Genomic DNA, 26245 nt, shown 5'->3' on the forward strand with positions numbered 1-26245 from the left:
CCGCCATGCCTGCCAGCCAAGAGTTAACTGCAGAACCGCCAGTGGGTAGAACTGGTTTCTATCACCTTTGGTTCTCCCCTGTGGGCCAGAAGCACAGAGACCACCAGATCTGGCTTGTTGCGTGTTGGAGCAGCATAAACACACACTGGAGTAGAGGACTGCAGACAGGTAGAATAAAGACGGAGGCCAGATTTACTAAGGTTTTGTGTTGTTCTTGCATTGCGGAAGTCAAAACAAGGCAATGCAAAGGGTTAAGTAAGATTTACAGTGGCACACAAGGGGCAATAGGAGCTGCCTAGCGTGACTTTGAAAATAAATGTAAAGCAACGCAGCGGCTTGCACTGCACTGCATTACATTTCGTAGTGGCAGGTGTTTCGTGAGTGGAGCATGAGCTTTCCAGGGCATTCGTCCGTGAGATTTGACGGAATCGCAGAATTACTGAAATTGTAAACCTAAGGACAGATTTATGTTTCCTGGTGCATCCCTGCAAATCAGCCGGGATGCGCCAGGAAAGATGCGACACGCAAGTTTACCCTTGCGCCACCACAGATGCGCTGCATTTACAATGCAGCGCATCGTGGCGCAAGGATAAACAGATGCGTGACGCATCTGATGGCATAAGGGTGGCGCATTGCTGGAGTCGTGTCGCAAGCACGACGCAACTCCAGCAATGCTCAGGGGCTGCCCATACCTAACATGCTGCGTCATGCCTTACGCCTGCTTCAAGCAGGCGCAGGGTTTAGACGCAGCAGCGTCGGAAAAGTGACTCAGTGAAATCTTGTAGATTTCACTGCGTCACTTTTCCGAGGCTTTTTTCGACGGAACGCCCACCCTGCATACATTAAACCTGACGCAGGTTTAATGTAGCGCAGGGCTTTACAACGTGACGCATCTCCCTAGATGCGTCACGTTGTAAATAATGTGCAACATGGCGCCTGGTTTACGCCGCCGCTGCGTCACAGAAGTGACGCAATGGCGGCGTAAATGTCTCGCAAGGGGCTTGTAAATCTGCCCCCTAGATTGGGCCAAAACGGTACACCGCCCTGACCAGGGCGTAAGAACGAGACATATGTTTATTCCTCCTCGTTACTACCTCTTTCTCTGCGTGAAGCATTCTGCATCACGCATTGGAAGAGGAAGTGTCCTCTTAGGATTGCTTCTGTGCAGGAAGGTACCCCTTGGCACTGTTCAACTCTCTCCTATTCATGCAACGCAGCCCGACAACTTTCCTTGCTACTCTATGTTGTGCGAACTTTTAGTAAATATGCTCCGGAGTTTGCATAATGAATGTGATAAGAAATGTGCATTGCATGAATCTACCTTGTCGTAGTGGGACGCTGCAGCCAAGAAAAAAAAACTAAAAAATACAAAAATGCAAAGCATTCTCTTGTAGAGTGAGTAAGGCCACGAAGGGTCTTCGTTTACTATACTTTAGAAGTTAAGGCATTTGAAACCATAATGAAAAGTGGGATCATCAATTTTGTCAGGGTTGCTGTTGGTCTCCAGTCCGGGCCTGAGAGCTATTTAAATGCTATTACAATGCAAAACAATGCTCTCCCCCCACTTTACTCTCTTATTGTATAGAACTGTCGGCCACATGATGGCAGTATTGGACAAAAAATGTATCTCGGTCTGACATGCTCTCGTACATACTCATGATTCGTGGTGAAGGGCGTTCACTTCGGATCCGGAGCGAGTTTTCAGTTTTGAGACTGTTACTGCAAAGGTGTGTGCATGTTTGGATGCGGTGGTTCTTAAATGTGCGAGGTGGTTTGTGTAAGCGGAAGGTAGCAAATTGAAAAGTTGTTTGGTAATTTCACAAAACTGACGCTAAATCCAGGCTCTAGTTCAAAGAAGTCACGAGGCTGGAGAAAAGTTTTTGGATTTTTGAAGAGCCGGGAGACAGAGAATACTACAAAGAGAGAGAGAATTTAGGAAAGTAAGAGCAATGGAACAAGTGAGGGAAAAAATGTTAGTATGTGAATAACTGGCATTCTGATAAAGCTGGTCTGAAGCGGGAGTATTTCCCTGGCTAGGGCACCTTGGTTGATCCTGGGCATCCGTCATGAATTTGAAACAGCAAGTGAAAAGCTGCTCAAACCATCAGCAGGGTGTTGTACACTGGAGATATACCTGTCCCAACTCATTATTTTCACACTTTGTTGCTCTCTCGGCAGAGGTGTCGCAAAGCAAATGGGGGTCCATTGAGGCACACCGTACTTCACACCCCAAATCACGCTTTATAAACCGGCCTGACAGGCTTCCTTTCACGAGGATCCCAGGACTTTCCGCACAGAGATGAGTTGAATGGCTCCTTTTTGAATCGCCCGCTTGCGCCTCTAAGCGGCAAGCTTCTCCTTTCAGGAGTCTATAATGGATGAGGCGAAGCCCCGCGCGCCAACAGCAGGCACCCCAAGTGTGCTCTTAAGAGAGTCTCGCCCACCGGGCCCTTTATTTCTGTCCTCTGTGACCAGCCACAAAAGAGAAGGCGGCCAACTTCACATCAGCAAAAACCTGGCAAGAGTTGCACTTGCAAGGCAGAAAGACCTGGCTTTGCAAAGCTGAGAGTTATAGGGGGGAACTGTGCATGTGCCTATGATCACACTGTGCGTGGGCGGGAATTCATGATGGAGCCATGACCGAGGAGTTCCCGACATGTGTTTTTTCTTCTCTTTGGGCTTTCTTAAGTTTAAGTGATCAAATGTAAACATCAGGTAAAGAATCCCCCACTCCAAGGGGCATATCAACAACAACCGGCGATAATTATCGCTGAGCGCACTTAGCGCCAGGATAATTATCGCCGGCTAGCGCCGATTTTTATCGCTGAGATAGCGTGCTATTAGCAACGTTTACCTCAAAAGCGATAAAACTCCTAGCGCTAACTGTCAAATGTGAGATTATCGCTGGAAACCCAGCGATAATCTCACGTTAGCTAGTTGATAGGGACTCACAAACTTAGCCATGATATCCACCTTCCATAGGATATCATGGCTAATTCAGAAAAATATCAGACGTAAAAAAGCAGCGCTAACCGCGGTTAGCGCTGCTTTTTTTTGTCTCTAACAGGGTTAGCGATATTCTTGATAATAGGAGAAATGTCGCTTAGCGACATTTCTCCTATTATTTTACTCTGGAACGCCCCCTTTGCCTCTCATTAGAGATGCAAGGGGAAGCGTAGAGTAAAAGGGTGCTAACATGCAAATTTGCATGTTAGCACCCTGTTGTTGATAGGGCGCTAGTTTTATCTCTGCTTTTTTGACTTTTAAAGCCAAAAAAGCAGAGATAAAGCCCTTGTTTATATGCCCCTAACTTTGCTTACCTAAAAAAAAATTGTAATGAAGTTACACAATGAACAAGGGGCAGTGGTCGCCCTCTGCGTCCAAGTGTTGCATAGTCACCAACATTTGAAAATAAAATCCTGTGACAGATTGCAGCACAGGGCTGCTGCAGATAGAAAGTTCTTGTTTGTGTACCTGTGTGTAATAAAGAGGAACAGTTTCCGCAACAATATCACCCGGGACAGTCTCCAACGTGCTGGGACTGTCCCTGCAGAAACGGGACAGTCGGCAACTATGGTCTGGTAACAGATGAGTCTGCTCACCTAAGAGGCTGGTGTGGGGCCTTCTGGGACCTAGATCATAAGGTGAGGCGACTCTTAGGCAGGCAGCACTGCAGCAGGTGCATGGACCATGAGGTCCTTCCAGTGTGAGCCTAGCAGAGAGGAACGGTAACCAGCCTGGTGGCCCCTTGATCCCCTTAGCACATTCACTCACACACTTAAAGGTGAGAGATGTGCGGATTATTTTTGGTTTTAATCAGGATGGTGACCATGCTTTATTAAAATTGTTTGAAGTGGATCACCTACCCCTGTTTTAGTACACTTTCTTTCACCTCATTTGCACCTACACTCACTATTATAATTAACCCCTTTCCCCAACAAGTATCTTAAACATGGGGAGTTGAAGATATTTATGCAAAAGATTTGTCAGTATTTGTAAGAATAAACACATTATAAACCAAACATATTAGCAGAGACATCAGTTCACATTTCCCTAGAATGAAACTGCATAAAAATGCTGGACATGTCCTGAGTTTGCTATTGGTATTTATTTTACCTCGTGGGTGAATGATCAGGTGTCTCTAAATGGTGAAGAAAAAAATTGAAAAATTCAGGATGAGTTTAATGTAGAAATTTAGTTTTTGACGGTGTATTGTTAGATGCATTTAATGCGCAGATTTTGTTTTTGAGGAAGTGTGTTTTGCCAGACGCATTTAATGCACACAATTTATTTTTTAGGAAGTATGTTGTTGGGTAAGTTTAATGCACAGATTTTGTTTTTGAGGAAGCGTGTTTTCTTCATTTAATGCGCAGATTGTATTTTTAAGTTTGTTGCTGCACTGTCCCTCTTTCTAAGCATTTGTCTAAAAGAATAATGCTCTGCTGAATCTTTTCACTCTGCTCAAGTATGTATTTCTGCTCCTACATCAGCAGCGTGGAAAACGTTGCTTGCCTTTTCTCTCCAAAATTACACAGACTTAGAGCAGCCAGATTTACAACATTTACACTGAGTTTACATCACAAAACAGACACAAATCTGCGCAAAATGTTTTTTGTTGCATTTACTTTCCAGCGCAGAACTTGTTTTGTCCTAGAAAATTGCCTAAATGTAACGCAATGCAGCTCAAAGCCCTATTTTGCATTTCTCTGCATGAGAGGGGCATTCAATGGGTGGTACATGAGCATTTCCATGTAACAACCTATGCTTTTTGACACAAAACCCTATTTACTAGCAATAGTAGACGGGGCTTTGAAGCAGGCGTTAAAAGGAGAAATACATTTAATTCTACTTTCTCTTCCGACTTTGCATGTCTGCTGCCCTGTACAGCACACATACAAAGTAGGAAAAGTGTTACCGTCTGTATAGGCATAGTATTTTGTTCTGGAAGGGTACTCTTCCAGTACAAAACCTATGCTAGACTCACACAGACACCCTAGCACTATGGTGCAAAGGTGTGTGTATGGTGCTTGGCATCCTGTTGTGCGCCAGCCCTCAGCAGAGAGAAGAGTGCCATGTCTCTGTAGATATGAGGCTTTCCTCCTCTCCCCGCCATGCAGTGCAGCGGAGCAACTTTGGGTGTTGCTCTGCGTTGTGTGATGGGTATGTAAATCTGGCCTATACAGTGCTGAGCTGCAGTTCGCCCACATGGACACTGGACACTAACCTCAAAACACAAAAACATGTTTTCACATAAATTTAGTGAAGGAGATTGTGGTAGTATCCAAAAGTAAATAAATTACACCAGAATGGATATGCCAAAAGAAGATGACGTTTATTCCACGCTAAGGACTCTAACCTGTAGCACCCCTCTTCTCCTCACTCTCTCCAATCCTGTCTCCTCTCTTATCTCCCTGTGTTCTGTCCCATTCCACTGGGTCCTCAGAATGAGGAGATCAGAGGATTACGTTACACAAGCAATGTGAATACGACACAGAGGTATATTGTTGACGGCTTTCAGCCTTAAATAGTGTTTGCACAATGCATGAAAGGCTCATCACATTTGCTGGTTGTGAGCTGTGTAAAGTGGTACGGTTTGTAAGGATGAAACCCCAAATAACACTGAATTAAAATGACTATGCGCACAGCAAATGCCTTTTCAACATAGAATGACAATATGGTGTTTCATTGTGAATCCCTAGAACCAGTGGGTGGCAACAATGTGTTAGGCTAGTCCTTATGATTCAGGAGGACATGTATCGATGTTTTACTGTGCTCAGAGGTCCACAAATCATTGGAAGGGCGTGTTGCACGCTCTCTCCGTTGCCCCTTTCTCAACATTGCAGAGACATTTTAAGGCATGGGCAAGGTGCAAATTGCCCAGGGCCCCCACGTTCCAAGAGCCTCCTCTGGGAAGTGAACTTTCTCTCTATTCAGTGGTCGAAGTTGGGGGGATCTAAAGGGCACCAGCTGCCCATACTTTTTTAATTCATGAAAAACAGTGTCCCTACTTTTTGTGAAAAAAAAGTCCTGTGGCTGTTAATTCCAACAGTTGAAATGCTTCAGCAGAAGTGTAAGGCAGGGAGTCTCCTGAGCTGTAAAACCGGTGGAGGGACAGACAGCTAAACAAGCTTTCCTGCCAGGGTGCCCGCTTCTCTACAAGAGATGCAAATATGCTCAACTGGTCAATGTGCAGATGTAAAGGGTGCCTGGAAGCTGGCATTGGCGTTAATGGATTGAATCACTTGACGCTTCCTGATGACACACATTTATTCTTTTTTTTAGCAATATTGAATGGAAGCTGCTAGCTAAGCTGTAAAGTTTGTGCGTTTAAAAGAAAGTTATAAAAAAATGCTTCCTGATGACACACATTTCTTCTTCTTGAGAAGTAATATAAGGGAACTACCAGCTAAGCTGTGAAGTGTGTGCTTTTAAATGACAGTTGTAAAAACATCTGCACTAAATACAGTCTGGGTTTTACTAAAATCTATATTTTTTGAAGCATTTTTTATCCTAAACCTTTTTGAGCATTTTGTAGTAGCCTATCTTATACTGTGTGTAATGCAAGTTTCAAATAATGACTTACATGGTCACAGTGCTTTCTGTCACAGACTGGGACCATGTAGCACTAAACATACACAAGTAACTATTCTTCACTACAGCAACTAGGATTCAGTTTAGTAGCTCTCTGGTGCAGTGTATTAACTGATAGAGGTTTCATAATGTACAATAGTGCATCCCACTGGTTAATATAACTTGAATTTCATCTAAGCTGTGTGTTATGTAATATGTAGTTACCTGAAGGTGAAAGATCATAACAAGTTGCAGGGTATTTTGTTTTTTAGTCATGCGTTTGATCACGCCCTCCCGCTCACTAACCCCGCCCCAGTAGCGGCTGGTGTGTTGATAGAGTGGTGAGGCAGGGGAGGGACAGACAGACGCATGATGAGACAAATAAAAACATTTTTTTAAAACACTTACCTGCTGCATCGTGCACCTCTCCACTGCAGGCACAGGCTCCCAGAGTCCACCGCGGCCAATCCTGAGGCTGCTTTCATGCTGCTAAAAGCAACATCTGGATTGGCCTGAGTGCTGATGATTAGCGCTCCCAGTTAGACTGGGAGCCTGTGCCTGCTGCCTCCAACCCCACAACGGAGCTCGAGTTGGAGAGAGCTTCAGTGGGCATGACGGTTTGGCTGTCCTGAGACGGCCGGCCAGACCGTCATGCGCACTGAATAGCAATGCAACCACTCCTCCATCAGCCTGTCATCCACCTGGCCCCACCCCCAATCCCCAGCTCCGAGAGCAAAAATAAAACGATCATAATCAAGGGTTTAGTATAATTTTTTTTTTATAGTTTTTTTTGCTGCTGGCATGTGCTTCTCCCCCACAGAGGAGGAGCCGCGACTGCCCCGCCTCCATTGCGCGCAGCATCACAGTTCCCATACTTTTTTAATGCACTTCGACCACTGTCTCTATTTAACCTCTGTCAATTCTATTTTGTTATCTAGAGCTCTTTGATTATTTTTACATCTGACTCTGTCTCTCCAGTGTCATCTTAAGGATTTTTGGTGTCAAAGACATGTTTCAACCACGTATAACATATAATTTAATATTGTTGGCACCATAGGGGCTTGAACTAGCAGGACATTTGTAATAAAATTCTAATCTTTTCTGAACAGGGGCCCCCCCACAGTACGTCTTGCCCGGGCCCACCAAAATTCTTACAACACTGCCATCGGTGACATCGGTGGAGGCGTGCTGACCCTCGCAGGCCTGTATCTCTGCATTCGCAAATGGATGCAAAGATCTGCAGAAGGAATCCTGTCTCGTGAACAATGACGAGGCAAGTTTCTAGGAATTATTGCGCTCTGTGCAGAGATGGTACGTCCGGTACAGCGCAAATTATTGGCCGGGTTGCATCACAGACGCTGAGCACCCAGGGAAACACGATCCGACCTGGTCTTTGATACATTTGCTCAATAAGAACACTGGACTTTGGTTGGAAGTAAGTAGACGAAATTCACACGGTTTTCCACCAGGGGTCACCCGAGTCACTCGGCGAGTGATGTAAAGGATAATTAGATTCGTCTGGGCATTTCGACAAGTTTTGGTCACAGGTGATGCACTACCAGACAGAAGGAATGTCCCCAAACCGACCTGTTTCACCCCTCCGGGACCAGTCCCTTCCAAACTTTTAAAGTTAAGCCATCTCGCCATTGCGCTTCCCAAAAAACAGGGGGAACGTGTGATATTTTTCCACATTTTAGTGAGGTATTTAGTATACACTTAGAGAACGAACTAAAACAGCCCTATAGAGTCAAGTAAAAAATACACAGGTGAGTGATGCCAGTTATTTATTAATTTATTACTGTGCAGTGTTACCATTTGTTTTCGCACAATCATATATTTAACATATCAAACACTGGGGGAAGGAATGTGAGCTTAGAAACTGAGCAATACCATTCCTTATTCACATTGCTGGATGCTCACGTGCCCCTTGTGAAAGCACATTTAGGCCGTGCATTGTCAGTGCTTAAAACTACCTCCTTACCCCTCCCCCAACATGTCTGTGCGTACCCTCTTTCTTTCCTCCCATTAGGGAGCAATAGGGGAGGGGGCGTGGGTGCCCTCCACACCCTTCAAGACCACTGCCCTCGATTTGCGTGGGCCCTGATTCACACCTAGATGGCTTTATTCTGAAAATTACAGATGTGTTATTTTTTATTTACATTGTTTTTAATTTCATTTTTTTCAGATAATTTAGTCACACTCAACCTTGCCATAAAATTGATAGTTTAGTGCTTTACGCTAAGATTAAATATAATAAACCTGTACACTACAGTTGTCTGTAAAGATTTTATGTTGCAAAGTCTTTCCATTGTCCTACAAAATAGTTGCTGAACATATAAGACCAAATAAGGTAACATAAACCATCACAATTAAGTATTACTGCAGTAATTTGATATTACGCGCGCTAGGACCCTTGGGGTTCTGGGCGTACTCTAAGCAGGAATTACATAAACCGCTGGGAGGTTTTAAGGTGTGTTTATATCGGTTATGACACATTGCGTGCAGTGTGGGATTGTATGTTGAAGAATAAAGACGTATGTTGCAGACCTCCGGGTGCAAAATATTTCATTTGCATGCTCCTGGGCTGGGGAGCATGCTACAACTGGTGACAAGTAGGGGGTTGGTGCCCCTAAAAAAGCAAGGCTGCTCTCATTGAGAGTTTGTAAATGTACAGCAAACTGCTTGTGCGTTTCACGTGTGCCCCAAATTGATGCAAAGCAGTCTGTTGCTGTATGTGGAGTAAAAGCCCAGCTCCAGCCCATACACAGCCTTGGAAAAAGTTGAAGGCCCTTGCAGGGGAGCACATTCGAAAAGCCCATACATTTGTGGAAGTTGACTCTGGTGGTGGAGTAGTCTCCTGACAGCGAGAGGATGAGCTGGGTGTCATCAGTTTAGGAAATTATGATGAGTCTGTGAGATCTGACGAACCCGGCCAGGGGGATCATATACATGTTCAAGAGGGTGGGGCTGAGGGATGATCCTTGAGGGATGCCGCAAATTGTCTTCTTAGGTTCAGAGGTGAACGGAGGGAGACAGATTCTCTGGGTTCTCACGGTTAGGTATGAAGTTATCCATTTGGAGGTGTGTCACTATATTCCAATGTGGTGGAGTGTGTTGATCAAGATGTGATGGGAGACGGTGTTGAAGGCGGCTGATAGGACCAGGGGAATGAGAGCTGCTGTTTCGCCATGGTCTAGGAGCACCCGATGTCATCGGTGACTGCAAGCAGTGCTATTTCAGTGCTGTGGTTGGCTGAGAATCCGGATTGAGAGGGGTCTAGGAGATTGTTGTGATCCAAGTGTTCAGTGAGTTGCTGGTTTATTGGCGTTTTAGGTACTTTTGCTGGAAAGGAGAGCAGGGAAATTGGTCGGTAGTTCTTAGGTTCTGCTGGGACAGCAGAAGGTTTCTTCAGGAGTGGCCTTATTTCAGCATGTTTCCAGTCATCAGGCAAGAAGACCAAGGTGATGGAGGTGTTCAGTACTTTCTTGAGTTTTCTGCCAATCATCTTGCTCCCGAGGTTGAAGACATGGTGGGGGTAAGGGTAAGTGGGTGCTCCTGAGTGTGCGGAGTTTATGATAGCGATTGTGGCTTAGGTTGTGAACGGGTCTCAGTGGGTAAGCACTGCAGTTGTTCAGATTGTGTGTTCATAGGTGAGAGCAGACTAAAGCTGTTGGCGGCGGGTAATTGGGGTTTGAGATTTTTGTAGATGGCTGAGATCTTGTCATGTAAGAAGTCCGCCAGGGTTTCACTTGAGAGGGGTTTTGTCGTTCTCAGTGGCTGCGAGGTTGGAGAACTCCTTCACGATGGCAAAGAGCTTCTTGTTGGGGTTTGTGTTGGCTTCTACGCAGGCTGTGAGTGCGTTCTTCTTTTTTTCTTTCAGTAGGCGGTGATACTGGTTGAGTGCTGTCTTGAAGGAAGTGAAGCCTCAGGTTTCTTTACTGGTGCGCCACTTCCTTTCGAGTTGCCGGCAATTGCATTTGGTGGATTTCAATTCCGTGGTGAACCAGCTGGCTCTGCTGGTAGGTCCTCTGGACTTGGCTGACTTGGTGAGGGTGACTGTGTTGGCGCATTTTGAGATCCACAGGGAGAAATTCTTTGCACACTGGTCTGATTCGGATGTTGTGTCTGGGAGGTGGGAGATGAGAGCATTGTTTCACTGGTCTTCTGAAACCTTTTTCCAGTTTCTGTGTGGGGATTTGGGTGGCATGGTGCCCGTATGTGTAGGAGCTGAGATGGTGAAATGGGCGCGATAGTGGTCGGTCAAGGTGAACTGTGTGACGTGGTTGTACTGGATTCTGTCGCTGGATGAAAAGATAGGGTCAAGCGGATGTCCTGTGATTTTGGTAAGGTCGGTGACCAGTTGCTTGAGGCTGATGTTGTTCATGATTTCTAGGTTGGTTGTGTTGATGTTGCTGGGGTCATCGAGGTGGAAGTTGAGGTCCCCTAGGAATATGTACTGCTGAGATTTAGCGGCAATCGGGTAATGATGTTTGGGATTGCGTTGCAGAACCTGGGTCGTGGTCCTGGTGGTCTTGAGGTAAGGTTGCCTCTGATGGTATGTTTTCCGTCTGTGTGGAGTTGGAAGTTGAGGTGCTCCATTATCAGGGTTGATTCGTCTGGGGAGGTTGTGCAGCAGATGGTGTCCTTGTAGATGATGGCAATTCCACCACTGTGTTTGTTTGTTTGGTCCCGGTGTGGCGAGGTTCAGCCAGGTCTCTTCAAGGAATATGACATTTGGGATGAGATCATACCCAGATCTCCATGGTGTGTTTGCCAAGAGATCATGCGTTGAGAAGGATGCACCAGAGTTGTGGCATGATGGTCTCAGTCGGTGTGATGGATGCGGTGGTGTATGCGGTGTCTCCAGTGTTGTTGGTTGCTTCTGTGCTGCAGGTGAAGCGGTAGTGCCGGCAGGCGAACAGCACTCTGGTGATGCGTGGAGATGTGCGGCAGCAGTGGTTGTTGTCGATGTATCTGGGGTCCAGGGCTCAGCAGTCATCGGTGGTGTCGCTGTGCTGGGTCGAAGGACCAGGGTTCCTGGGACTGGGCACGTTCCAGATGCAGACGGGCACAGATGGGCTTGCCTTTGGTATGCTAGCAGTGCATCCGCTGTGAGCGTCCACATTGCAGCTTCCATAAGTAATCCTGGAAGGTGGGAGGGGCAGGTAGGCGGTGGGAAAAGACAGCAGGAGAAGTGATAAAAATAGGCAGAAACAACCCAAAACAGCAAACATAACAGGCCACAGTATAACCATTGGTGGACTCTGACAGAGCCCTTTTTGCCAAGTGATTGACCCACAGCAGTCGGAGTAGCGGCACACTGACCCTTAGGTCGAGGGGTTGCTCACTGGAGCCATGATGCAGCCTCCATAAGTAGTTCTGGGAGGTCAGAGGGGCTGGGAAGAGGCGAGAAAAAAAGTAGCGGGAGCAGCAGAAAAAACAGGCAGAAGCAACAGAAAACAGCAAACAAAACAGGACACAGGTATAACCAATGGGGGACTCTGGCAGAGTCCTAGGTGCTAAGTGAGTGACCTGCAGCGATGGAAGCAGCGGCACACTGACCGAGAGGATGAGGGGCTGCTTTCAATGGTGACAGAAGGGAGCGCAAAATATGATGCGGCTGCATTCCTGAAGCCACCACCAACATTAGACACAGCGAAGAAACAGAACATGGGTGCTAGATGGACTGCATGAATCAAAACGTTTGATTATTTCATAGATGCACTAGAAGAACAAGATGACAAAAAGATCATTAACATTTTGAAAAACCTTGCTGGTGATGAAGTGAAAGAAGTGCTAAAGAAAGTCTCACAAACTCAAGCAATGTCGTACAGAAAGATAAAACAAGAGTTAGAGGCCAAGTTCAATCCAATGTCTAATGTCAACTATGAAAGGTACCTTTTCAATCAAGCACAACAACAGTCCGGTAAAACGATGGATGAGTTTGTTGAGAGACTTGACGCACTTATCAAACACTATAAGTTCTGTTACTTCAATGATGAAAAAGCCATGCGCCTCAGAGTCATCGATGATTGTCTTTCACACTCTTTCAGAAGATGCATGCTGAGAGAAACTCTCAGCTTAGAGAAAATACTAACAGCTGTGAGGGCAGAAAAATGAGCAGATCAAGAAGCTGCTGATATGAAATCAGAAAAGCGTGCAAAGAATCAGCATTGATCATGAAAAGCAAGCATAAGCACAAAATAGATGCGCACAAGTTGACGTCTCCAAAGAAGGAAAAATTATGCTTCCAATGTGGTTTTTCATTTTCCCATGAAGGTAACTGTCCAGCCATGGGACAGACATGCAAAGGCGGCGGAAAAGAAACCACTTTGTAACGGTCTGCAAAGCGAAAGAGAAACCAAATGCGTCACAGTGGGAAGGGAAAATGTGCCTCAGAAGGTTCCAGAAGCATTCGTGCCGCACCCACAAAGCCAGAAAGCAACTTCAGTTACGACAAGTGGTAACCAAGCAAAGTTGATTGCTGTCAAGTTCATCTTATAAAGGCTTTTCAATATCACCATCAAGCACTAGTGAAGATGGATGTGCATTGATGATATTAACTAAAGAACAGCATGAGCATGTAGGATTTGCTGCTTCCAAAGAAAATCAAAAGTCAAAGAAGAGTCACCGAAACGAGCAACTAAATTCTTTTGGACACTCTCCCAAAATTACATTAAAGGTGAACGGTTGCCCCATAACCTTCATTATAGACAGCAAAATATACAAAGATGAGTTGGGTGCCGTCTGCGTATGACACAATGTTGAGTGAGTGGGTTCTGACGATGGGGGCGAGCGGAGCCATGTAGACGTTGAAAAGCGTGGGGCTGAGGGAGGACCCCTGGGGGACTCCGAAGGTGGTTGGTGTAGGGTCCGAGAGGAAAGCATGGGGGCGGTGGTGTCGGCGGCTCTGTTGAAGATGTGGTGGGGGCAGGGGTCTGTGGGCACCCCGGAGTGGATTGACTTCATTGTCTTCAGTGTGTCTTCGGTGGTTAGGGCTGTCCAGGTGTCAATCGTTGGCTTCAGGGTGTCGGGGTGACTGGTGAGGGTTCAGTGTGTTGGTTGTCTTCGTCGAAGTTGTCGTAAATGTTCTTGATTTTGTGGTGGAAGAAGGTACTGAGTTTGTTGCAGAGGTCTTGTGAGGGAGGAATCTCAGTAGACTCGCTCATGGGTTGGGCGAACTCCTTGATGATGCTGAAGAGTTCTTTGCTGTTTTGCACGTGTGTGGAGATTCTGTCTTCGATCGCTTTTTTCCTCGTTTTTCTGATGAGTTGGTGGTGAGCATTAGTGGCGGCTCTGAAGTTGTTGTGGGCTTCTGTGTATTTGGAGTTCCTCAAGGCCTTTTCGCGGTGGTGGCATGTGCGTCTGGACTCTCGAAGTTCGGTGGTAAGCGATCTGGCTTTCTTGGCGTGTGTGTTGTTGTTCTTCTTGAGGGGGACTATGGTGTTGGTGCTGTCGGAGATCCATCTGTGCAGAGTTCGGGCTGTGGTGTTGGGGTTGTTGTCTTCTGTGGTTGTTGGGGTGGAGTTGCTGAGTGAGGCGGTGAGCTGGTCGTCGGTGATTTTGGTCCAGTTCCTTCATGGGAGCAGGTGCCTGTGGATGGTGGGTGTTCTGAAGGTGGAGTGGACGCATCAGTGGTCTGTCCACGGGAGTTCGGTGGTGTGGCTGAAAGTGATGGAGTTTCCTGTTGTGAAGAGGGGATCAATGGTGTGTCCTGCTGAGTGCATGGGTCCGGTCACGATCTGGCGGAGTCCAATGTTGTGGACGTTGTCCAGGAGGGATGTGGTGTTGGGGTCTAGCTGGTTGTCAAGGTGGAAGTTGAGGTCTCCAAGCAGGGTGTAGTTGGTGGATGCGATGGCTTGCATGGAGATGATATCCGTGATGGAGTTGGTTAAAGGTATACAGGATCCGGGGGACGGTAGATGAGAGTTCCTCGGAGGGTGGTGGTAGGGCTGGCCTGTATCTTGAAGTGTAGGTGTTCCATCAAGTCTGTGGGCTCGTCGGAGAGTGTGCTCAGCCGGAGGGTTGATTTGTGATTGATGGCGATTCCTTCTCCAGGGCGGGTGGGGCGGTCCTTCCGAGAGATCTTGTATCCTTGGGCAACGGCGATGGCAATGTCCGGTCCCGAGGTGGTGTTGGTCCAGGTTTCGTTGAAGAATGCTACGGTGGTGCTGTTGAGGAGGTCCCAGATTTCGGTGGCTTGTTTGTGGAGTGATCGGACGTTTAGGAGGATGCATTGCAGGGTCTTTGGTTCGGTTGTGTTCTTGTGGGCGGGTTGTGCAGGTTCCGTGTTCCTGGCGGTGCTGCAGGTGTGCCGGCAGCGGTGACAGCTGAAGGGTCCGTGGGTGTCGGCTGGTGATTCTAGCTTGCAGTTGTTGTTGCGGCCTGGGTTGAGTGTGTGGAGTGCCGTTGGGTTGTAGCATTGGCGGTGCAGAGGTCCAGGGTTCCTGGCGCTGGTCACGGACGGGCTTGCCTTCGGCGCGCCAGCAGCGCGCCCGCTACACGTGGCCGCCATTAAGTAGGGGTCGGAGAGGGCTGGACAGCTGGGAGGCGGGAGTGGGGAGGGGAACTGGCTCGGGCTGGTCGCGCTGTGGGGGAGGGGTCCCGGGGGCAGCAGCTGCGGGAAAAACGGGGGAAAAGCAAGCAATAAAAGAAGAGGAAAAAAGGATAAAAAGGGTTAAAAAAAAGGAAGAAAAATACAAAGAGTAAAAGGATGAGAAGAATAAATGGTGAAACGGAGCTGAAAGCAGAAGAAAAGTGCTATAGAGAGTGAAAGGGTGAAAAAGCTGAAGAGTGAAAACGGAGAAGAAAGGGGCAGAAAGCAGAGCAAGAAAAAGGAGTCAGAGGTCCACTGGACCACCAAGTATGAGGCGCAGGTATAACCTGGGGGTGGAGGAGGGCATCGAACACCAACACTACGGGAGTGCAGGGCTCAGAGAGGCCCCACTTAATGGTGGAGCTGCGAGGGTGGGAGAGCAGTTTCACTGACAGTGAGTCAGTGGTCTTGCTCGCCTGTCCCCGCAGCGGGCACCATTAAGAAAGTGTCGGGGAGGGCTGGATAGCTGGGAGGCGGGAGTGGGGAGGGGAACTGGCTTGGGCTGGTCGCGCTGGGGGGGAGCGGCCCTGGGGGCAGCAATGGCGGGAAAAAAGGGGGAAAAGCAAGAAATAAAAGAAGAGGAAAAAAAGAGTAAAAGGGTGAAAAAGAAAAGGAAAAAGATACAAAGAGTACAAGGATGAGAAGAATAAAGGGTGAAACGGAGCAGAAAGCAGGAGTAAAGTGCTATAGAGAGTGAAAGGGTGAAAAAGCTGAAGGGTGAAAACGGAGCAGAAAGGGGCAGAAAGCGGAGCGAGAGAAAGGAGTCAGAGGTTCACTGGACCACCAGGGATGAGGTGCAGGTATAACCTGCGGGTGGAGGAGGGCCTCTAACACCAACACTACGGGAGTGCAGGGCTCGGAGAGGCCTCACTTAATGGTGGCGCTGCGAGGGTGGGAGAACAGTTTCACTGACAGTGAGTCAGTGGTCTTGCGCCAACTAGCTCTCAACTACAACAGCCATGCTCCATTTGAAATCATGAGTCAGTTCTCGTCGTTGTTTCATGGCCTACGAAGACTCATGAAAATGAAAGTGCAACTTCAAATCAATGAGGACATTCACCCTGTGGCCCAATAGTACGGCAGAGTCACTTTCCATTTACAAAAAGCAATTGAGAAAGAACTAAAAACACTGATGAAACATAATGGAATGCTCCACCGGTTCTATGCCGTGGGTTTCTCCCATAGTTGTGCCAAAAAAGGACAGTGGAGGTGCAATGCTCATTTGTGTTGATATGCGCCAGGCAACACACCTATCGAGAGAGAAAGACATACTGGTCACCACATAGCAGACATGATCATGCAGCTGAAAGGAGCCAGTCTTTTCCCTACTTGACCTGAACAAAGGATACCATCAGCGAGGAGCAAGCACGTTCCATGTTTACCCAACAGTGACTGGCTCTTTCTCAGCACTGGCCTGCTGATAATCTTGTTCATTTGCCAGTAAATAAATCACCCCTCAAACAATTCATTAAATTATTTCAGACTCCATGGAAAGCGCGGAGTTGCTTGGAAGTTTTTCATCCTCATTCAAGGCGCAGCGCATCGTATAAAAGGCAGTCTAACAGGCTGCATCTTCTACGCTGAAAAACCTGACCTCGAACAGCTGATCTGAAAATGCCACTTCCTTCGTACATTCATTTTCTTTGGCACGGCCCGGATTTTAGGAACGTCAGAGTCACCCAAGCACGCTCCCTGCCAAGTGCTGCCCTGTGCCAAGAGCTACAATACTTCTGAAGAGACACTCACCATGTATCTGCACCATGTCCCTGGACTACCCGGCGCGAGACAGTGCCAGCGACTCATTCTCCCTGCTTCCAGCTAACGGGAAACATCTATTACAATGCAGGCATTACAGGTTAGTGCCTTTACAACGCAGGCAGTACCACGACTGCGATGTTACCATGAGTTCAGTTATAACGCAAGTCATTAGAACAACTTGCTTTAGGGAATGCGGTGTTGGACTGGTGCTGGATTTTAAGTTCAAGTCCTTCCCTACTGATACACCGACTGGAGTTGGAATACTAATGTAAACTATTCCAAAGTCCAGGGTTTCCCTAAAGCACGTTGTTGTAATGACTTGCGTTGTAATGGAACTCGTGGTAACGATAGAGTCGTGGTATTGATTGCGTTGTTAAGCCATGCTTAAGCATGCGTGATAACATATGCTATTTCCAGCTGACACTACCAGTGATTGTGAGCAGGTCACTGAAACCTAATCTAGCTATATCATTAGAAAGCACAAGTTCCTTCGAGTCCCACCTCCTTGTAACCACCATGATCTGGTCAATTATTTTATCCTGTACCTAGGAATTTGAACAAACATAAGCGACTTTTTCCAATTTTGTTCCTAAAACACTTTTCTCCAGGGCCTGAAATGCATACAGCAGAGACTGTGATAAAAAGGCTATTATTCATTTTCATTCTGGGTTGGTGCAGGCCACCTTCAGCTCTCTAAGGAACACTTCTTCTCACCCCTGACATCTCTGCCTTCCGAGCAGTCAAAGCACGTAGGAGAAGGAAGAGTAGTGTGGCTAGCAGTAAGTAGGTTTGTGCAAAGATTTCTTTCACCCTCAGCCTTTAGCGAGGTTCTTAATGTTTGTATTTCACAGAATTTCCCCTCTCTCCTGCAAAGTGTTTCCGTGCTAATGTCTTCACACAAATCAAGCACAACACTTTTACCAGAACTTGTGGTGTGAGAGAGTGCTGTGGTGTTGTTTTTCTTTTGTCAAAGAGTTAGCAGCCGCTTTGGTGTCTGATTCACAAAGCTAACCTGCCTCTGCCAGGTTTTGACCGCTGCTTCAGTACTACCCAACACTAAATGACTCTCTTAGGGGCATATCATCAAGGGCTGAAGACATAATTATCGTCGCTTTAACGTCCGTTTCTGGGCGAAAAGAGGCAATAATTATATCACATTATCTGCAAGGACACGCTAGCGCGTGTTTCCTTGATTCAGCTCCCGTTTTGTTAACGCCTCGCTTTGCATCTCTAATGAGATGCAAAGGAGGCGTGCCTGACAAAACACCATGGGAAAATATCGCTACCCCAGCTTCGTGATATCATCAACGAGGGGTAGCGATATTTTAAATCCCGTTAACTATGCCTTAACGCAGGAATTTAACGTCTGTTAAATTCCTGACTAAAGCATAGCTAACATGGGAGGTGGATTATGGTGATACGACCACAGGGTCGTATCACCAAGGCTATCTCCGTTTTGGGTGCAACATCGCTGATTTTCCGGCGATGTTGGCCCATTTCCCTGGAATATTATCGCCCTGGAGTAACACGGTTAATAACGCGTTACCAGGGCGATAAATTCCAGCAATAGACGGCGATAAATAAACAAGCGCTAAGTGCGCTTTGCGTTTATTTATCGCCGTCCTAGTTAATATGCCCCTTAGTAATTTAATATAGCTATTGCCCTTCATTTTTTAGGTCTCGCCTGACCCAGCGCATGCGCTGGTCTGGCGAGACTTATTGAGAGGACTCCGAAAAGTGCTACCAGGCCAGCGTAGAGCTACAGTGCATGTGCGCGGGCGAACGCGCCGCGCTTTACCGCGATTACTTTCACTTTCACGGCCGCGCGGCCGCTTGGCATAGCCAATAGGTCTGGCTTTTGGGACCTTATAAGTATTTAGTTATGCAACTGTTGCATGGCTAAACACTTATAAGGTCCCAAAGGCGAGACCTATTGGCTATGCCAATGCTTGTTTTATCTAGAGTTTTGCATGTCACCTGTAGGACTCTGTCAAACTATTCAATTCAGAGAGAAAAGCATTTGCCTAGGTCAAGATTCTAACTCATTATTTATTTTTGTATTTCCTTTAAACCAGCATCCAATTTAGGGTTTCGGCTAGACCTGGGTGGAACTTCAATTACGCTGCAGTAATCGGAGTAATTTCGGTAATTCCACGTAGTCTTTGATGCGGAATTACTGCTAGTGTTGTGATTGCGCCTGCTTGAGTAATATTTGGAGTAAAAATGCTGCTTCAAGAACACATTTAATGAGCGCAAGAGGCTGCTCGCACTTACTATTCGCATTTTGTTGCATTTAGTGTTAATTCGTTGTGCAAAACGTAACCTCGTGTCCATTTTCGATGTGGGGGTTCATTTTTGCACTTAGAAAATAGCGCTAAACGCAGAAGTACTCTTCCAGCGTAATTCTGCGCAGTCTTGAAGAATGTTTAGGAAATTCTGTGTGATTAGGCTACACAGAATTGCACGAGTTATGCCCACCACTAGATTTTCCAGACTGGCAGGGTATGGTTACCAGGAAGGCGTTTGTGTTCGCCAAAGAGACTGGCAGAATGGCAGTGGGACAAGTTTTTGAGAAAATTACCTGTCACCGTGGTCGATAACCCAAAATATGGGATTCCAGTGGCTGGGCATATGGAGGATTTAACTGAGCTTAAAACTTGACATGACTCACTTAGTTGGCAAACTGACCAATGAGGTGGCTAGCAAGGTGGGGATAGGCAACATGGCTGTCTCTTCTTTCAGCGCTCTTTCTTGTCTCTCCATTGCTTTTGATCAAATGTCTATGCTTTTTTTTTTAGTATACAGCAGTTTGGTGGGTCATGTGTCCAGACTTCAGGGACCTCCCTTTCCTAGCTCCTCACAGTTTTCTGCATAATTTACAAAAATCTTCAAGGTACGCCCTGTGCTTAGCCCAAGAACCATCAAATGTGTTGTTTATGTCAATGCATGGGTAATTAATTGTGCCACCTGTATGTACAACACACCCCTGGGTTTTTGGTTTTGGGCTGGCTACATTTCCTTGAAAGTTCCACATTTTGTTTTTCTGTGTGACTTTTCTACACATTTGTGTAAGCCTGGGCCAGTTTGTTGGAGTGCACATACATAAATAGGAACTGTTGTGCTGTGCAGGCTTCATCTGAGCAGCACAAGGAAAAATTGTTGCCACTTGAAGCTGGTGAAATGTAATCAGGCGGATAGAAGGAAAGATGTAAAAACGTGCCTAGTTACAAAGGTTGCTAGGATTCTTTTAGGGTACTATGAGGTGGAGGGTTTATGTATTTGTACATATATGTGCCTGAGTGGTGGCCCTCAATATATTGACCAAGTGCAGCAGTGAGGCTGGGATCTCAGGGCACCTGATGCTACACATTAAAAACCTTTTCAGAGGTGGGCACATGTGTGCCTAGCTAGAGCATGGCTACTTAGAGGGCAGCAGAGCTGGTCCAGGCAACACTGACCTAAAAGGCTACAACTGATTTTCAATAAGTGGAAAACCATAGAATCAACACAATGCCAAACAGTTTGCACACGTCATCTTTATTGCTTGTTCTTCACAACTGTTTCATCTTGAAATCCTTAAATGAGAGAATGTGTGAAAAGGACACTTCCCAGAAGGGGTGGGAGGGTGAAGGATAAAAAAAAGGTCAAGAGAGGATGCTTGAGAAAGACACAGCGGAGACGGAGGAGAGGGTGGGGACATTTCTGGGGGCGAGAACACTAGCTGCACACGTAGCCTCTAGCATGGAGGGCTGCTTTACTAGTGTGAGCAGCAAATGCAGCGCCACTGCAAGTGGGGGTGCCACAGGAAGATGTGCCTCTGGGGACAACAATTGCTGCATTGTTCTCGGTTCGGGAGAGGAAGCCAGAAGGGGTTCATGCTGAGGGCAAAGGCTTTGGGATTAGAGTTAGGGTTGTTCTCAGATGTTTTTCTATTTTTGCAACAAGAGAGGATGTTCGCAGAGTAAACCTGCTCCAACTTCTAGATAGCATTTTACATAGGGTAGCAGAAATCTATGCAGTATGCATGACAGATGATCAGTAATTTGTTTATAGAAAACACGCAACTGACTAAAATCTGATGCAATTGATTAGTGCATTCATTGGAACATCTTGTGCTTACTCAGAATATTAAACATCTCTCCTGCTCAGCGCCTCATACTTTCTTTTATAAATGGCAGCGCTATATCCGGAGTGCACGCACCTGGAGAGGCAGATGGGCTGCGGCATTGTATTTGTCTTTAAACGACACCTTCTGAGATTTGCTGGCGGCGGGCACTTTAAAAGCATGACTAGTTAAGCAATGCACATGGCTGGAGTCATGAAGCGCCGCAGCTGACCGCTGCATCACACCTATGATCCAGGCAGGATATCTCTAGCCGCTTTTATGATGTTGCACATGTAGTTAAATACATGGAGGTGATTGCATCTGCCGGCTCTGCAGATGGCGCAGCGCAGGTGACTGCCAGGTGCAGCCTTCTCAACATCAAAGGAAGGTGATAAAGGCGAGGGCTGCAACTGGACTATATTTGCAGTTTCACGTTATAAAAATGTGACTTGAGCACCAAGGCTGTTATCTTAGATACTGACTGGTAGAAATGCTCCCATCCGAACCAGTCTCCTTATGGAGTGCTTATTGCCACGCCAAAACAGCTTCTAAGCACCAGAAAAATACAACTTGGCTTTAAAATATTTCGCCTCATAACTGCAAGGTTAGTTTTGCTGAAAGCCCACCTCGACACCAGATAAAAATATCAGCAAGGGCATGTCACAAAGGAAGCGCAGGTGGTGTAATGCTCCAGTGTTTTGTTGGTATAGTCCTTATTTGACTTTGGTATTAAAGTTGAAGAGATGTAAAAGGGGCCCCATAAATATATGCACATTCTTGCTTACTCTTTGCTGTTTGGAGGCCTTTGAGCAGCTTGTGAGAAGGTATTGCTTTGGTGTTTTGAAGAAGAGAGCGTGTCCTATAAGCAGTGCATCCTATACATGGAAATGACAAAATAAAAGTCATCAGGTAGCCTTGACCCTCACTTGTTGCCCTGCCACAAAAGAGTGTTTGCACTGCTTCACCGCTTTGGAGACCATTAATGTGAGCCTGTCATAGTATTATTTTTATTTTATTTCACTTTATTTTATGTTTGGTCTGCTTTTCTGTCCTTGGTATTAAGTTCTCTTGAATCCCCAAGGAGGAGAAAAAGCACAATTTACCTCAATCTGCAATTCACAATCTTGTTAACAGCGTTTTCCCACTGTTTCTCTATGCAATAAAACATGTTCTCAATTTGGAAATTGGAATGCTGCCTAGAACTACATTTCGCTGCAGCAATTGAGCAGCAGTAATTCTAGAGTGTGTATAAAATTACAATGAAACAAATAAAATGGGTTTATATGTAATTTGATGCACATTTTGTTGTGGGAAAAAAAGACGTTCCATTTCAAGATGGCTGCTCTTCCCGCATGCAAGAAGCAGGGATTGGCAATGGTGGTATTTCTTCAGTTTCCATAAATTAGCCTTTTTCTATATTTGGGCTATGTATGTGTGGGTGCAGAGAGCCCCTGAATTCTTACACCATACACCCACGGATTCATAGATGACGTTAAACCTCCATTTCATTGGGCAATGTATCCCAAGATGAGGCACAGCACAGCATTTCAAAATACAGAAAATGAAGAATGGACAGACTCAACAGGTTAGTTCTAGGGGGGAGTTATAACATTTAAAAAGATTTATTACAAAAGGGAAAAAGTACAATACTGAAATTGCAAAGTGCATATGCATAAAGCAATTACCATGAAAGCACTCTGCAATAGAGCAATACAGAATTATCTGCAAAATCAAAAAAAGTTTCTAAGTCCGAATGAGTAAGAAAAATTGGAAAGCATCCAAGATAGCATCAGGCAGGTCCCCCAGGAGCGCTGGTTCAACCCTAAATGTGAGGGTTTTTATAGGCATTTGTCTCATAAATCAGAATGAAAACTGCAAATGCATCATGGTAAGAGCAAAATAATGCAAATTCAGCAATTCAAAGCACACAATTATAGAGCATCTCACTATCTTACCACTCACGCACTATCCCACTACATGAGTATTGATTCTGCACACACTATGCTAATGTCATCTGATAAGGAGAGGACAAACTAGTTACAAAACAACAGTGAACTATTGTGAATGAACAGAATTCCGCGGGCAAAAGGAGGCAACCTTGAGTGTACTGAAATTACTGAGCCCATGAAGGGAAGTCTTCTTTCAGGACAACATCATTCGGAAATAAACAAACATAACTTTGCTTGACTGCGTGAAGCAGAAATAATAAACAGTGAACGAGCGGGGTGAGGCATCCATTTTTAACAAGATGAGATTGAGGCTTAACTGAGGCTTATTTACCATAAGCCAAAAAAAGGAATTTTAACAGGTCATAGCAAATTTGTTTCAAAAGGAATAACATCAGATAAGGGTATACATGTAAATTAGAGTGTAGCTCCATAATCCGCACATTGTTAATAATGCACAATTAATATGAATGCACAAAACCGCCTACATATGCACTGTGTATGGATGGGAGGCAGAGCTTTTGGTGTAGCAGCGTCACGCTTCTGGAATGATCTGCCGCAGAGCATTAGACAATCTAATTCCCTTCTTGTTTTCAGAAAAAGCTTAAAGACCTGGATTTTCCCTGGAAATGAGTAAAATGAGATTCCTATTGGGAGGTAGGGTTCTGTTGTGTTGATGCCATCTGAATAGTCACAGCGCCAGGATACCCGTAGGGTGACAGTTTGCGCTATATACGTTTATGATACAATACAATACAATACAATGTTTTGTTCTCTGTCAAATGTCTGTGATTTTGCCTCTCATACCACCAGAAGGGTCAGCTGGATGCAGCATGGGACCAGAGACCATCAATATTTCATGTTCAGGGGTTCCTGGGACAGACTAATATTAACGGAGCAGAGATGGCATCGGTATGTAATTGCTCCAGAGACAAGCAGCTTTTCCATCAAGTAAGCGTAAACTAACTATTTAATGCATCATCACCGCGAAATGATGCAGTAGATTTTACGACTTAAGAAACAATAACTAACTCAGCATTCAACATGAATGATTCAGACAACGATGTGGTTAAGTGAAAAATAATAATAGTGGAAAATATGAATCATATGCCAGTCTAGATTAGTATAGTGTGTTTTACAGAACTTGAACATCAGTCTAGAAGTCGTTTGCACTTAAAATATAAATATACATTTCAGTTTACTTCGCTTTACTTAAGAAGATTCAACTCTCTTAGTTTTAATATTTAGGCCTGGCTTTTGAAATAGCTTTAACAGTGTCATTAGACTATTGTTTTCCTCCCAAAAATCATAGACATCATACAAACATACAGTGACTTTTGGTTGGTCATCCCCTTCATCCTTTGGTCTTTTAATGTATCCGATTCATGTCTTGCTTCCACGCATGATAGCAAACAGCATGAGACAACGGGTCAGCCCCAGTGCTTAATTTGTAGTAAAATAAATGTCAGGCCCTCATCGGGAGTCCACTGCCGCTTACACCCCCCATTGCCTGTGCCAGTGCTCCCAATGACAATACCAGCACAAACACTAACCATTACGCACCTACAAGTGGGACAATTCAGACTATTCCAGCCCTCCAAAGCCATAAGAATGTCTTAGGCAGCAGATATCTGCATTTTAAATTTATAAAACATGAATGAACATTTGTTTTGCTCATCTCTAAATTAGACAGCAGCACCACCGTGTGGCAGACTGTTATAAGTGCCAGTGTTGGCAATTAAGAGCCGGTGCCGAGCTCCGGAAACCACTGGCTCAAATTAAGCACTTGTCTGCCAACTTTAGCTACTGGCTCCCGTCTCTGTGATAGCCTGCACAAAGCCTGCGTATATTGCTCACATCTACCTAAAAGAGTTCCGTAAGCTTCAGTGACAAATTTGTTTCAAAGGGAGTTTATTTAATTTATGTTTGTATTGACTTTACAGTCCCGCTATTTATTTTGCCTATACCCCAGGTGCCCATGTAGAGCATGAGTTATTTTCCTCCTCTTTTATAAAGTTCTTAGTACAAAGTCCTTAAGGGACAATGGACACTTTTACAGTCTGCAATTTGAGTGCTTGGTTAGGTGGTGCTGCTTTATTCTTGTTTTCATCACGAACAGCAACAGTAAAATGCATTGCACAACCAAAAGAATAGTTATTTAAAAATATCAGTAGTATCACCGCCACATTATTATTATTTTTTTAATTTATATTTTTTTTATTGCAAGTAAATGGAGGTCATGTTCAGTAGGCTGCATGCTTTCTTTTTTTTTTGTGGCATATGCTTCCAAAGGGAAAAAAAAGAAAAAAGAACCATTGCTGTTGCAGATGCTTGCTTGAAGTTTCAAACTGTTCCTAACTGGCAGGTTGGAATTCAAAGACCCTGGATTAGCATTAGTGATTCCTTGAGGGGGAGAATGTGGGTTTCTGGCTAAGCTGCCAATTTAGGAGCTAGAAAACATGAGTTTAAATCTTAGCCTCCCAATCTGCTCAAATTGTGCGATCTTGGCAATCATTTCATATATCTGCCCCTCAATTTCTTTCTGCTAAAAATGATCCCATTTACATTGAGACAAAGCAAGGCTCCTAAATGAATATCACCCTCACGGTGCCTCACTCCGTAACAATGGACCCTCATAGCACCAATGTACCTGCTCTATAACCTGAGAATAAAAAATAATGTCAAAATGTACTAGACGCAAGTGAAATATAGATTTGTTGATAGTTAAACAGACATATGATAGAACTCAATCACAAACTATTCCCAACGGCATGGGAATGGCGAGAACAGGAATAAGGGTGAGTTTTAAGCTTAGAGAGTAAAAAAAGATGAGGACGAGAACAAGTAGGAGTGAAAGGACGGACGGGGCCGGACAGAACCAAAAAAATGGAAAGAGGAAACTAGGAAGAGCACAATCTAGGAAATTAGGCAATGGTAGAAAGAGAAGAGGGAGGGAAGCGAAGGACTGAAAGAGAAACAACATAGAAGAAAGAGTGAGGGAGAATGAGAAAAATAGAAATAGAGAGAGGTAGAAAGTAAATTACTATGATAGAGAAAAAGACCAAGGGCCCCATTTATATTCTGTCAGACGGCCGCCAGGGTGATGGAGTAAATTACTGCATCCTCTTGGTGGAGTGACCGCCCGCCAGATTTATAAATGACCGCCAAGCTGGCGGCTTTTTATGAAGCATTGCCAGGAATCACCACTATGGTGGTTCCTGGCAATGTTTTAACAGTTTGGTGCAATGCTCTGTCAACCGTTTGAGCCTT

Source organism: Triturus cristatus, chromosome 1_2 (assembly GCF_964204655.1).
Source record: "Triturus cristatus chromosome 1_2, aTriCri1.1, whole genome shotgun sequence".
Lineage (NCBI taxonomy): Eukaryota > Metazoa > Chordata > Amphibia > Caudata > Salamandridae > Triturus > Triturus cristatus.